The sequence below is a fragment of the Gadus chalcogrammus genome, chromosome 22, assembly GCF_026213295.1.
Source record: "Gadus chalcogrammus isolate NIFS_2021 chromosome 22, NIFS_Gcha_1.0, whole genome shotgun sequence".
Classification (NCBI taxonomy): domain Eukaryota; kingdom Metazoa; phylum Chordata; class Actinopteri; order Gadiformes; family Gadidae; genus Gadus; species Gadus chalcogrammus.
This window is the reverse complement of record NC_079433.1, coordinates 16,704,269-16,717,462: the sequence shown is the minus strand read 5'-3', so window position 1 is coordinate 16,717,462 and position 13,194 is coordinate 16,704,269. Positions and strand designations below refer to the sequence as shown.

Here is a 13,194-nt window from a genome sequence, read left to right as displayed (position 1 = left end):
TGAGGGGATTCTAAGCATTTAAGCACCACATTGTCAGTCCAAAGTATTGCCTTTTGAGAAAAGCATTTCAAAATGCTGCTAGGACGCAGGTTATTGACTTGAGGTGGTAGGATTTGACCCCACACCTCCTAAGAGACTGGAGCCTTAATCCAGCACCTTAGAACGCTCGGCCCCACAACCAGAAATATTGTTCTTTCTTAATGGCCTTTCAAATTGATGCTTCAATGCAAAGAGCAGAAAGCCCTTGCAAAGGATTTGAAAAAAACGCCTCCTCGAACTGGAGTTTAAATACAGCACCTTGGACAACTCGGCAACACTATATCACAGGACATTTGTGACTATTTTTGCATCACAAAATAAGACTTTCATGCTGTCCAAATGAAGAATGAATGTTGTAAGTTGGTGGCAATGAGTTTGATCTAAACACTTGTTCTGAATCTATTGAACCCCTGCTTATCATTTGACCTAAAATTACATTCGGCAATGTTAAAATACTCAAACTGTTCACTGGCATTTTACTGATCACAACGTACATTCAGACGCCTTAAAAGCACATTAAAGTTTTTCAACTTTGACTACTGCTTATGATCTAGCATTGATTCTCGTGTACATAATACACTCCTAATTTGGTTTGTGGCAATGACAGATAAACAAAATGAGACCTTGTGTAGGTCTTCAAGGAATGTTTTTTTTTTTTTTAGGGGATTCTAAGCCTTTAAACAACACATTGTCAGTCCAAAGTATTGCCTTTTGGGAAAAGCATTTCAAAATGCTCCTAGGACGCAGGTTATTGACTTGAGGTGGTAGGATTTGACCCCACACCTCCTAAGAGACTGGAGCCTTAATCCAGCACCTTAGAACGCTCGGCCCCACAACCAGAAATATTGTTCTTTCTTAATGGCCTTTCAAATTGATGCTTCAATGCAAAGAGCAGAAAGCCCTTGCAAAGGATTTGAAAAAAACGCCTCCTCGAACTGGAGTTTAAATACAGCACCTTGGACAACTCGGCAACACTATATCACAGGAAATTTGTGACTATTTTTTTATCACAAAATAAGACTTTCATGCTGTCCAAATGAGGAATGAATGTTGTAAGTTGGTGGCAATGAGTTTGAACTAAACACTTGTTCTGAAACTGTTGTTCTGAAACACTTGTTCTGAAACAGGACAGGTCATTGCTGAAATGTAAAAAGGAGTACAAATTATTCAGACTTTGGACAATTCTGTGTTCATAAAGTGCTTTTATTCCTGGATCCTTGGTGTAGTTGTTAGCACTCTGGCCTTTGATTTCTGTGATCGGTGTTCAAATCTCGGTAGAGGCTTGTAGTGTTTACGTTCTTCCCAAAAAAACAGTTTTCTGAGTAGCCATCGTCTCTCTGACAGAATTTCTAGAGTGTACCAGAAAATTACATTCGTCAATGTTAAAATACTCAAACTGTTCACTGGCATTTTTCTGATCACAGCGTACATTCAGACGCCTTAAAAGCACATTAAGGTTTTTCAACTTTGACTAGTGCTTATGATCTAGCATTGATTCTCGTGTACATAATACACTCCTAATTTGGTTTGTGGCAATGACAGATAAACAAAATGAGACCTTGTGTAGGTCTTCAAGGAATGTTGTAGTTTTTTTGAGGGGATTCTAAGCATTTAAGCAACACATTGTCAGTCCAAAGTATTGCCTTTTGAGAATAGCATTTCAAAATGCTCCTACCCACACCTCCTAAGAGACTGGAGCCTTAATCCAGCACCTTAGAACGCTCGGCCCCACAACCAGAAATATTGTTCTTTCTTAATGGCCTTTCAAATTGATGCTTCAATGCAAAGAGCTGAAAGCCCTTGCAAAGGATTTGAAAAAAACGCCTCCTCGAACTGGAGTTTAAATACAGCACCTTGGACAACTCGGCAACACTATATCACAGGACATTTGTGACTATTTTTGCATCACAAAATAAGACTTTCATGCTGTCCAAATGAAGAATGAATGTTGTAAATTGGTGGCAATGAGTTTGATCTAAACACTTGTTCTGAATCTATTGAACCCCTGCTTATCATTTGACCTAAAATTACATTCGGCAATGTTAAAATACTCAAACTGTTCACTGGCATTTTACTGATCACAACGTACATCCAGACGCCTTAAAAGCACATTAAAGTTGTTCAACTTTGACTACTGCTTATGATCTAGCATTGATTCTCGTGTACATAATACACTCCTAATTTGGTTTGTGGCAATGACAGATAAACAAAATGAGACCTTGTGTAGGTCTTCAAGGAATGTTATTTTTTTTTTTAGGGGATTCTAAGCCTTTAAACAACACATTGTCAGTCCAAAGTATTGCCTTTTGGGAAAAGCATTTCAAAATGCTCCTACCCACACCTCCTAAGAGACTGGAGCCTTAATCCAGCACCTTAGAACGCTCGGCCCCACAACCAGAAATATTGTTCTTTCTTAATGGCCTTTCAAATTGATGCTTCAATGCAAAGAGCTGAAAGCCCTTGCAAAGGATTTGAAAAAAACGCCTCCTCGAACTGGAGTTTAAATACAGCACCTTGGACAACTCGGCAACACTATATCACAGGACATTTGTGACTATTTTTGCATCACAAGATAAGACTTTCATGCTGTCCAAATGAAGAATGAATGTTGTAAATTGGTGGCAATGAGTTTGATCTAAACACTTGTTCTGAATCTATTGAACCCCTGCTTATCATTTGACCTACTTCCAATTTTTACAAAAGTGGGTAAGATAAGAGGCTCGTTGGTCTAGGGGTATGATTCTCGCTTTGGGTGCGAGAGGTCCCGGGTTCAAATCCCGGACGAGCCCTCGTTTTTGTGCTCAATGTCTTGCAAAGTCCCTCAAGGCCATCGATTGGTCAAACCTTTCATGAAATGCTGAAGGACTCCCATTGAAATCACTTAATCCAAGGAGTTTTCTTGGCAGGCCAGTGAATATTTTTGCCTTAGTTGTCATCAACCCGAAAACCTTCTTTCGTTGGAAATAAAATATATTGGAATATTTTTTGAGGCAAATACAACAGGACAGGTCATTGCTGAAATGTAAAAAGGAGTACAAATTAATCAGACTTTGGACAATTCTGTGTTCATAATGTGCTTTTATTCCTGGATCCTTGGTGTAGTTGTTAGCACTCTGGCCTTTGATTCCTGTGATCGGTGTTCAAATCTCGGTAGAGGCTTGTAGTGTTTACGTTCTTCCCAAAAAAACAGTTTTCTGAGTAGCCATCGTCTCTCTGACAGAATTTCTAGAGTGTACCAGAAAATTACATTCGGCAATGTTAAAATACTCAAACTGTTCACTGGCATTTTTCTGATCACAACGTACATTCAGACGCCTTAAAAGCACATTAAGGTTTTTCAACTTTGACTAGTGCTTATGATCTAGCTTTGATTCTCGTGTACATAATACACTCCTAATTTGGTTTGTGGCAATGACAGATAAACAAAATGAGACCTTGTGTAGGTCTTCAAGGAATGTTGTAGTTTTTTTGAGGGGATTCTAAGCATTTAAGCAACACATTGTCAGTCCAAAGTATTGCCTTTTGAGAATAGCATTTCAAAATGCTCCTACCCACACCTCCTAAGAGACTGGAGCCTTAATCCAGCACCTTAGAACGCTCGGCCCCACAACCAGAAATATTGTTCTTTCTTAATGGCCTTTCAAATTGATGCTTCAATGCAAAGGGCTGAAAGCCCTTGCAAAGGATTTGAAAAAAACGCCTCCTCGAACTGGAGTTTAAATACAGCACCTTGGACAACTCGGCAACACTATATCACAGGACATTTGTGACTATTTTTGCATCACAAAATAAGACTTTCATGCTGTCCAAATGAAGAATGAATGTTGTAAGTTGGTGGCAATGAGTTTGATCTAAACACTTGTTCTGAATCTATTGAACCCCTGCTTATCATTTGACCTAAAATTACATTCGGCAATGTTAAAATACTCAAACTGTTCACTGGCATTTTACTGATCACAACGTACATTCAGACGCCTTAAAAGCACATTAAAGTTTTTCAACTTTGACTACTGCTTATGATCTAGCATTGATTCTCGTGTACATAATACACTCCTAATTTGGTTTGTGGCAATGACAGATAAACAAAATGAGACCTTGTGTAGGTCTTCAAGGAATGTTTTTTTTTTTTTTAGGGGGTTCTAAGCCTTTAAACAACACATTGTCAGTCCAAAGTATTGCCTTTTGGGAAAAGCATTTCAAAATGCTCCTAGGACGCAGGTTATTGACTTGAAGTGGTAGGATTTGACCCCACACCTCCTAAGAGACTGGAGCCTAAATCCAGCACCTTAGAACGCTCGGCCCCACAACCAGAAATATTGTTCTTTCTTAATGGCCTTTCAAATTGATGCTTCAATGCAAAGAGCAGAAAGCCCTTGCAAAGGATTTGAAAAAAACGCCTCCTCGAACTGGAGTTTAAATACAGCACCTTGGACAACTCGGCAACACTATATCACAGGAAATTTGTGACTATTTTTTTATCACAAAATAAGACTTTCATGCTGTCCAAATGAGGAATGAATGTTGTAAGTTGGTGGCAATGAGTTTGAACTAAACACTTGTTCTGAAACTGTTGAACCCCTGCTTATCATTTAACCTACTTAAAAATTTTACAAAAGGGGTTAAGATATGAGGCTTGTTGGTCTAGGGGTATGATTCTCGCTTTGGGTGCGAGAGGTCCCGGGTTCAAATCCCGGACGAGCCCTTGCTTTTGTGCTCAATGTCTTGCAAAGTCCCTCAAGGCCATGGATTGGTCCAACCTTTCATGAAATGCTGAAGGACTCCCATTGAAATCACTTAATCCAAGGAGTTTTCTTGGCAGGCCAGTGAATATTTTTGCCTTAGTTGTCATCAACCCGAAAACCTTCTTTCGTTGGAAATAAAATATATTGGAATATTTTTTGAGGCAAATACAACAGGACAGGTCATTGCTGAAACGTAAAAAGGAGTACAAATTAATCAGACTTTGGACAATTCTGTGTTCATAATGTGCTTTTATTCCTGGATCCTTGGTGTAGTTGTTAGCACTCTGGCCTTTGATTCCTGTGATCGGTGTTCAAATCTCGGTAGAGGCTTGTAGTGTTTACGTTCTTCCCAAAAAAACAGTTTTCTGAGTAGCCATCGTCTCTCTGACAGAATTTCTAGAGTGTACCAGAAAATTACATTCGGCAATGTTAAAATACTCAAACTGTTCACTGGCATTTTTCTGATCACAACGTACATTCAGACGCCTTAAAAGCACATTAAGGTTTTTCAACTTTGACTAGTGCTTATGATCTAGCTTTGATTCTCGTGTACATAATACACTCCTAATTTGGTTTGTGGCAATGACAGATAAACAAAATGAGACCTTGTGTAGGTCTTCAAGGAATGTTGTAGTTTTTTTGAGGGGATTCTAAGCATTTAAGCAACACATTGTCAGTCCAAAGTATTGCCTTTTGAGAATAGCATTTCAAAATGCTCCTACCCACACCTCCTAAGAGACTGGAGCCTTAATCCAGCACCTTAGAACGCTCGGCCCCACAACCAGAAATATTGTTCTTTCTTAATGGCCTTTCAAATTGATGCTTCAATGCAAAGGGCTGAAAGCCCTTGCAAAGGATTTGAAAAAAACGCCTCCTCGAACTGGAGTTTAAATACAGCACCTTGGACAACTCGGCAACACTATATCACAGGACATTTGTGACTATTTTTGCATCACAAAATAAGACTTTCATGCTGTCCAAATGAAGAATGAATGTTGTAAGTTGGTGGCAATGAGTTTGATCTAAACACTTGTTCTGAATCTATTGAACCCCTGCTTATCATTTGACCTAAAATTACATTCGGCAATGTTAAAATACTCAAACTGTTCACTGGCATTTTACTGATCACAACGTACATTCAGACGCCTTAAAAGCACATTAAAGTTTTTCAACTTTGACTACTGCTTATGATCTAGCATTGATTCTCGTGTACATAATACACTCCTAATTTGGTTTGTGGCAATGACAGATAAACAAAATGAGACCTTGTGTAGGTCTTCAAGGAATGTTTTTTTTTTTTTTAGGGGATTCTAAGCCTTTAAACAACACATTGTCAGTCCAAAGTATTGCCTTTTGGGAAAAGCATTTCAAAATGCTCCTAGGACGCAGGTTATTGACTTTAGGTGGTAGGATTTGACCCCACACCTCCTAAGAGACTGGAGCCTTAATTCAGCACCTTAGAACGCTCGGCCCCACAACCAGAAATATTGTTCTTTCTTAATGGCCTTTCAAATTGATGCTTCAATGCAAAGAGCAGAAAGCCCTTGCAAAGGATTTGAAAAAAACGCCTCCTCGAACTGGAGTTTAAATACAGCACCTTGGACAACTCGGCAACACTATATCACAGGAAATGTGTGACTATTTTTTTATCACAAAATAAGACTTTCATGCTGTCCAAATGAGGAATGAATGTTGTAAGTTGATGGCAATGAGTTTGAACTAAACACTTGTTCTGAAACTGTTGAACCCCTGCTTATCATTTGACCTACTTAAAAATTTTACAAAAGTGGTTAAGATAAGAGGCTCGTTGGTCTAGGGGTATGATTCTCGCTTTGGGTGCGAGAGGTCCCGGGTTCAAATCCCGGACGAGCCCACGCTTTTGTGCTCAATGTCTTGCAAAGTCCCTCAAGGCCATGGATTGGTCCAACCTTTCATGAAATGCTGAAGGACTCCCATTGAAATCACTTAATCCAAGGAGTTTTCTTGGCAGGCCAGTGAATATTTTTGCCTTAGTTGTAATCAACCCGAAAACCTTCTTTCGTTGTAAATAAAATATATTGGAATATTTTTTGAGGCAAATACAACAGGACAGGTCATTGCTGAAATGTAAAAAGGAGTACAAATTATTCAGACTTTGGACAATTCTGTGTTCATAAAGTGCTTTTATTCCTGGATCCTTGGTGTAGTTGTTAGCACTCTGGCCTTTGATTCCTGTGATCGGTGTTCAAATCTCGGTAGAGGCTTGTAGTGTTTACGTTCTTCCCAAAAAAACAGTTTTCTGAGTAGCCATCGTCTCTCTGACAGAATTTCTAGAGTGTACCAGAAAATTACATTCGGCAATGTTAAAATACTCAAACTGTTCACTGGTATTTTAATGATCACAACGTACATTCAGACGCCTTAAAAGCACATTAAGGTTTTTCAACTTTGACTACTGCTTATGATCTAGCATTAATTCTCGTGTACATAATACACTCCTAATTTGGTTTGTGGCAATGACAAATAAACAAAATGAGACCTTGTGTAGGTCTTCAAGGAATGTTGTAGTTTTTTTGAGGGGATTCTAAGCATTAAAGCAACACATTGTCAGTCAACGGTATTGCCTTTTGAGAAAAGCTTTTCAAAATGCTCCTTGGATGCAGGTTATCGACAGGCTGTGGTAGGATTTAAACCCAAGCCTCCTAATAGAATGGAGCCCTAATCCAGTGCTTTAGATCACTGGGCCACACTACCAGAAATATCATTTTTTCTTTATTGCCTTTCAAAATAATGCTTCAATGCAAAGGGTTTAAAGCCCTTGCAAAGTATTTGAAAAAGCGCCTCCTCGAACTGGAGCCTAAATTCAGCCTCTTGGACAACTCAGCAACACTATCATAGGACATCTGTAACTATTTTTGCATTACAAAATCAGACTTTAAGGCAGTCCAAATGAAGAATGAATATTGTAAGTTGGTGGCATTGAGTTTGAACTAAACAATTGTTCTGAAAATGTTGCACCCCTACTTATCATTTGACCAAATTCAGAAATTGACATATTATTTTCAGAATCTGTGGCTCGTTGGTCTAGGGGTATGTTTCTTGCTTTGGTTGCGAGAGGTCCCGGGTTCAATTCCCGGACGAGCCCATACATTTGTGCAAAATACCTCAAGGTCATGGATTGAACCATTCTTTCTTGAAATGCTGAGGGACTCCCATTGAAATCACTTAAACCATGGAGTTTCCTTGGCATGCTGGTGAATATATTTGCCTTTGGTAAGACTAGGGACAATTTTGTATTCATGAAGTACTACAAGCATAGGTTTTGTGTTGTAATTGTTAGCACTCTGGCCTTTGAGTCCAATGATCAGAGTTAAAATCTCGGTGGAGGCTTGTAGAGTTTACATTCTTCCTAACAAAACAGTATTCTGAGTAACCATCGCCTCTCTGACAGAATTTCAACAGTGTACCAGAAAATTAAATTGTGCAATGTTAAAATACTCAAACTGTTCACTGGCAATTTACTAACCACAACGTACATTTAGACGCCTTAAAAGCACACTAAGGTTGTTCAACTTTGACTAATGCTTATTATCTAGCATTGATTCTCATTTACATAATTCACTCCAAATTTGGTAAGAGGCAATGACAGATAAACAAAATGAGACCTTGTGTAGGTCTTCAAGGAATGTTGTAGTTTGTTTGAGGGGATTCTATGTATTAAAGCAACACATTGTCAGTCGACGGTATTGCCTTTTGAGAATAGCTTTTCAAAATGCTCCTTGGATGCAGGTTATCGACAGGCTGTGGTAGGATTTAAACCCACGCCTCCTAATAGAATGGAGCCCTAATCCAGTGCTTCCGATCACTGGGCCACACTACCAGAAATATCATTCTTTCTTTATTGCCTTTCAAAATGATGCTTCAATGCAAAGGGTTTAAAGCCCTTGCAAAGTATTTGAAAAAGCGCCTCCTCGAACTGGAGCCTAAATTCAGCCTCTTGGACAACTCGGCAACACCATATCATTGGACATCTGTAACTATTTTTGCATTACAAAATCAGACTTTAAGGCAGTCCAAATGAAGAATGAATATTGTAAGTTGGTGGCATTGAGTTTGAACTAAATAATTATTCGGAAAATGTTGCACCCCTGCTTATCATTTGACCAAATTCAGAAATTGACATATACAATTAAGAATACGTGGCTCGTTGGTCTAGGGGTATGATTCTCGCATCGGGTGCGAGAGGTCCCGGGTTCAATTCTCGGACGAGCCCTTACATTTGTGCAAAGTACCTCAAGGCCATGGATTGAACCAATCTTTCTTGAAATGCTGAGGGACTCCCATTGAAATCGCTTAAACCAAGGAGTTTTCTTGACAGGCTAGTGAAGATATTTGACTTAGGTAAGACCAGGGACAATTTTGTATTCATGAAGTACTACAAGCATAGGTTTCGTGTTGTAATTATTAGCACTCTGGCCTTTGAGTCCAATGATCAGAGTTCAAATCTCATTGGAGGCTTGTTGAGTTTACATTCTTCCTAACAAAACGTTATTCTGAGTAACCATCGTCTCTCTGACAAAATTTCAACAGTGTACCAGAAAAATACATTCTGCAATGTTGTAATACTCACACTGTTCACTGGCAATTTACTAACCACAACGTACATTTAGACGCCTTAAAAGCACACTAAGGTTGTTCAACTTTGACTACTGCTTATTATCTAGCATTGATTCTCATTTACATAATTCACTCCAAATTTGGTAAGAGGCAATGAAGGATAAACAAAATGAGACCTTGTGTAGGTCTTCAAGGAATGTTGTAGTTTGTTTGAGGGGATTCTATGTATTGAAGCGACACATTGTCAGTCGACGGTATTGCCTTTTGAGAAAAGCTTTTCAAAATGCTCCTTGGATGCAGGTTATCGACAGGCTGTGGTAGGATTTAAACCCACGCCTCCTGATAGAATGGAGCCCTAATCCAGTAATTTAGATCACTGGGCCACACTACCAGAAATATCATTCTTTCTAAATTGCCTTTCGAAATGATGCTTCAATGCAAAGGGTTGAAAGCCCATGCAAAGGATTTGAAAAAGCGCCTCCTCGAACTGGAGCCTAAATTCAGCATCTTGGACAACTCGGCAACACTTTATCATAGGACATCTGTGACTATTTTTGCATTACAAAATCAGAATTTAAGGCAGTCCAAATGAAGAATGAATATTGTAAGTTGGTGGCATTGAGTTTGAACTAAACAATTGTTCTGAAACTGTTGCACCCCTGCTTATCGTTTGACCAATTCCAAAAATGGACTTATCTTTGTAAGATACTGTGGCTCGTTGGTCCAGGGGTATGATTCTCGCTCGGGTGAGAGAGGTCCCGGGTTCAAATCCCAGACGAGCCCTAACATTTGTGCATAGTACCTCAAGGTCATGGATTGCTCCAACATTTCATGAAATGCTGATGGAAATAATTGAAATCACTCAAACCAAGGAGTTTTTGCAGGTTATTTAATATATTTGCCTTAGGTCAGACTTGGGACAATTCTGTATTCATGAAGTACTACAAGCATAAGTTTTGTGTTGTAATTGTTAGCACTCTGGCCTTTGAGTCCAGTGATCAGAGTTCAAATCTCATTGGAGGATTGTAGAGTTTACATTCTTCCTAACAAAACGTTATTCTGAGTAAACATCGTTTCTCTGACAAAATTTCCACAGTGTACCAGAAAAATACTTATTATCTAGCATTGATTCTCATTTACATAATTCACTCCAAATTTGGTAAGAGGCAATGACAGATAAACAAAATTAGACCTTGTGTAGGTCTTCAAGGAATGTTGTAGTTTGTTTGAGGGGATTCTATGTTTTGAAGCGTCACATTGTCAGTCGACGGTATTGCCTTTTGAGAAAAGCTTTTCAAAATGCTCCTTGGATGCAGGTTATCGACAGGCTGTGGTAGGATTTAAACCCACGCCTCCTAATAGAATGGAGCCCTAATCCAGTAATTTAGATCACTGGGCAAAACTACCAGAAATATCATTCTTTCTTAATTGCCTTTCAAAATGATGCTTCAATGCAATGGGTTGAAAGCCCTTGCAATGGATTTGAAAAAGCGCCTCCTCGAACTGGAGCCTAAATTCAGCATCTTGGACAACTCGGCAACACCATATCATAGGACATCTGTAACTATTTTTGCATTACAAAATCAGAATTCAAGGCAGTCCAAGTGAAGAATGAATATTGTAAGTTGGTGGCATTGAGTTTGAACTAAACTATTGTTCTGAAACAGTTGCACCCCTGCTTATCGTTTGACCAATTTCAGAAATTGACTTATCAATTTAAGCATCAGTGGCTCGTTGGTCTAGGGGTATGATTCTCGCTTTGGGTGCGAGAGGTCCCGGGTTCAAATCCCGGACGAGCCCTAACATTTGTGCATAGTACCTCAAGGCCATGGATTGCTCCAACATTTCATGAAATGCTGATGGAAATAATTGAAATCACTTAAACCAAGGAGTTTCCTGCGCAGGTTAGTGAATATATTTGCTTTGGTCAGACTTGGGACAATTCTGTATTCATGAAGTACTACAAGCATAAGTTTTGTGTTGTAATTGTTAGCACTCTGGCCTTTGAGTCCAGTGATCAGAGTTCAAATCTCATTGGAGGATTGTAGAGTTTACATTCTTCCTAACAAAATGTTATTCTGAGTAAACATCGTTTCTCTGACAAAATTTCCACAGTGTCCCAGAAAAATACATTCTGCAATGTTGAAATACTCAAACTGTTCACTGGCAATTTACTAACCACAACGTACAATTAGACGCCTTAAAAGCACACTAAGGTTGTTCAACTTTGACTGCTGCTTATTATCTAGCATTGATTCTCATTTACATAATTCACTCCAAATTTGGTAAGAGGCAATGACAGATAAACAAAATGAGACCTTGTGTAGGTCTTCAAGGAATGTTGTAGTTTGTTTGAGGGGATTCTATGTATTGAAGCGACACATTGTCAGTCGACGGTATTGCCTTTTGAGAAAAGCTTTTCAAAATGCTCCTTGGATGCAGGTTATCGACAGGCTGTAGTAGGATTTAAACCCACGCCTTCTAATAGAATGGAGCCCTAATCCAGTAATTTAGATCACTGGGCAAAACTACCAGAAATATCATTCTTTCTTAATTGCCTTTCAAAATGATGCTTCAATGCAATGGGTTGAAAGCCCTTGCAAAGGATTTGAAAAAGCGCCTCCTCGAACTGGAGCCTAAATTCAGCATCTTGGACAACTCGGCAACACCATATCATAGGACATCTGTAACTATTTTTGCATTACAAAATCAGACTTTAAGGCAGTCCAAATGAAGAATGAATATTGTAAGTTGGTGGCATTGAGTTTGAACTAAACAATTGTTCTGAACATTTTGCACCCCTGCTTATCATTTGACCAAATTCAGAAATTGACATATAATTTTCAGAATCTGTGGCTCGTTGGTCTAGGGGTATGATTCTCGCTTCGGGTGCGAGAGGTCCCGGGTTCAAATCCCGGACGAGCCCTTACGTTTGTGCAAAGTACCTCAAGGGTATGAATTGAATCAATCATTCTTGAAATGTAGAGGAACTCCAATTGAAATTGAAAGGATTTGAAAAAGGGCCTCCTCGAACTGGACCCTAAATTCAGCATCTTGGACAACTCGGCAACACTATATCATAGGACATCTGTGACTATTTTTGCATTACAAAATCAGAATTCAAGGCAGTCCAAGTGAAGAATGAATATTGTAAGTTGGTGGCATTGAGTTTGAACTAAACAATTGTTCTGAAACAGTTGCGCCCCTGCTTATCGTTTGACAAATTTGATAAATTGACTTATCAACTTAAGCATCAGTGGCTCGTTGGTCTAGGGGTATGATTCTCGCTTCGGGTGCGAGAGGTCCCGGGTTCAAATCCCGGACGAGCCCTAACATTTGTGCATAGTACCTCAAGGCCATGGATTGCTCCAACCTTTCATGAAATGCTGATGGAAATAATTGAAATCACTTAAACCAAGGAGTTTCCTGCGCAGGTTAATGAATATATTTGCCTTTGGTCAGACTTGGGACAATTCTGTATTCATGAAGTACTACAAGCATAAGTTTTGTGTTGTAATTGTTAGCACTCTGGCCTTTGAGTCCAGTGATCAGAGTTCAAATCTCATTGGAGGATTGTAGAGTTTACATTCTTCCTAACAAAACGTTATTCTGAGTAAACATCGTTTCTCTGACAAAATTTCCACAGTGTACCAGAAAAATACATTCTGCAATGTTGAAATACTCAAACTGTTCACTGGCAATTTACTAACCACAACGTACAATTAGACGCCTTAAAAGCACACTAAGGTTGTTCAACTTTGACTACTGCTTATTATCTAGCATTGATTCTCATTTACATAATTCACTCCAAATTTGG

General features: G+C 39.0%; 7 non-coding genes across 7 annotated transcripts; all 7 read left to right on the top strand.

Moving 5' to 3' along the window:
* The first annotated feature begins 2,756 nt into the window (after window positions 1-2,756).
* On the top strand, window positions 2,757-2,828 carry trnap-ugg (transfer RNA proline (anticodon UGG)). The gene has a single exon. It is a non-coding gene; the product is annotated as a tRNA-Pro (tRNA).
* A 1,841-nt stretch (window positions 2,829-4,669) lies between these two features.
* On the top strand, window positions 4,670-4,741 carry trnap-ugg (transfer RNA proline (anticodon UGG)). The gene has a single exon. It is a non-coding gene; the product is annotated as a tRNA-Pro (tRNA).
* A 1,841-nt stretch (window positions 4,742-6,582) lies between these two features.
* Window positions 6,583-6,654, top strand: trnap-ugg (transfer RNA proline (anticodon UGG)). The gene has a single exon. It is a non-coding gene; the product is annotated as a tRNA-Pro (tRNA).
* Window positions 6,655-8,961: 2,307 nt separating this feature from the next.
* On the top strand, window positions 8,962-9,033 carry trnap-cgg (transfer RNA proline (anticodon CGG)). Its single transcript has one exon. It is a non-coding gene; the product is annotated as a tRNA-Pro (tRNA).
* A 2,072-nt stretch (window positions 9,034-11,105) lies between these two features.
* Window positions 11,106-11,177, top strand: trnap-ugg (transfer RNA proline (anticodon UGG)). Its single transcript has one exon. It is a non-coding gene; the product is annotated as a tRNA-Pro (tRNA).
* Window positions 11,178-12,231: 1,054 nt separating this feature from the next.
* trnap-cgg (transfer RNA proline (anticodon CGG)) lies at window positions 12,232-12,303 on the top strand. Its single transcript has one exon. It is a non-coding gene; the product is annotated as a tRNA-Pro (tRNA).
* Window positions 12,304-12,635: 332 nt separating this feature from the next.
* On the top strand, window positions 12,636-12,707 carry trnap-cgg (transfer RNA proline (anticodon CGG)). Its single transcript has one exon. It is a non-coding gene; the product is annotated as a tRNA-Pro (tRNA).
* The last annotated feature ends 487 nt before the right edge of the window (window positions 12,708-13,194 follow it).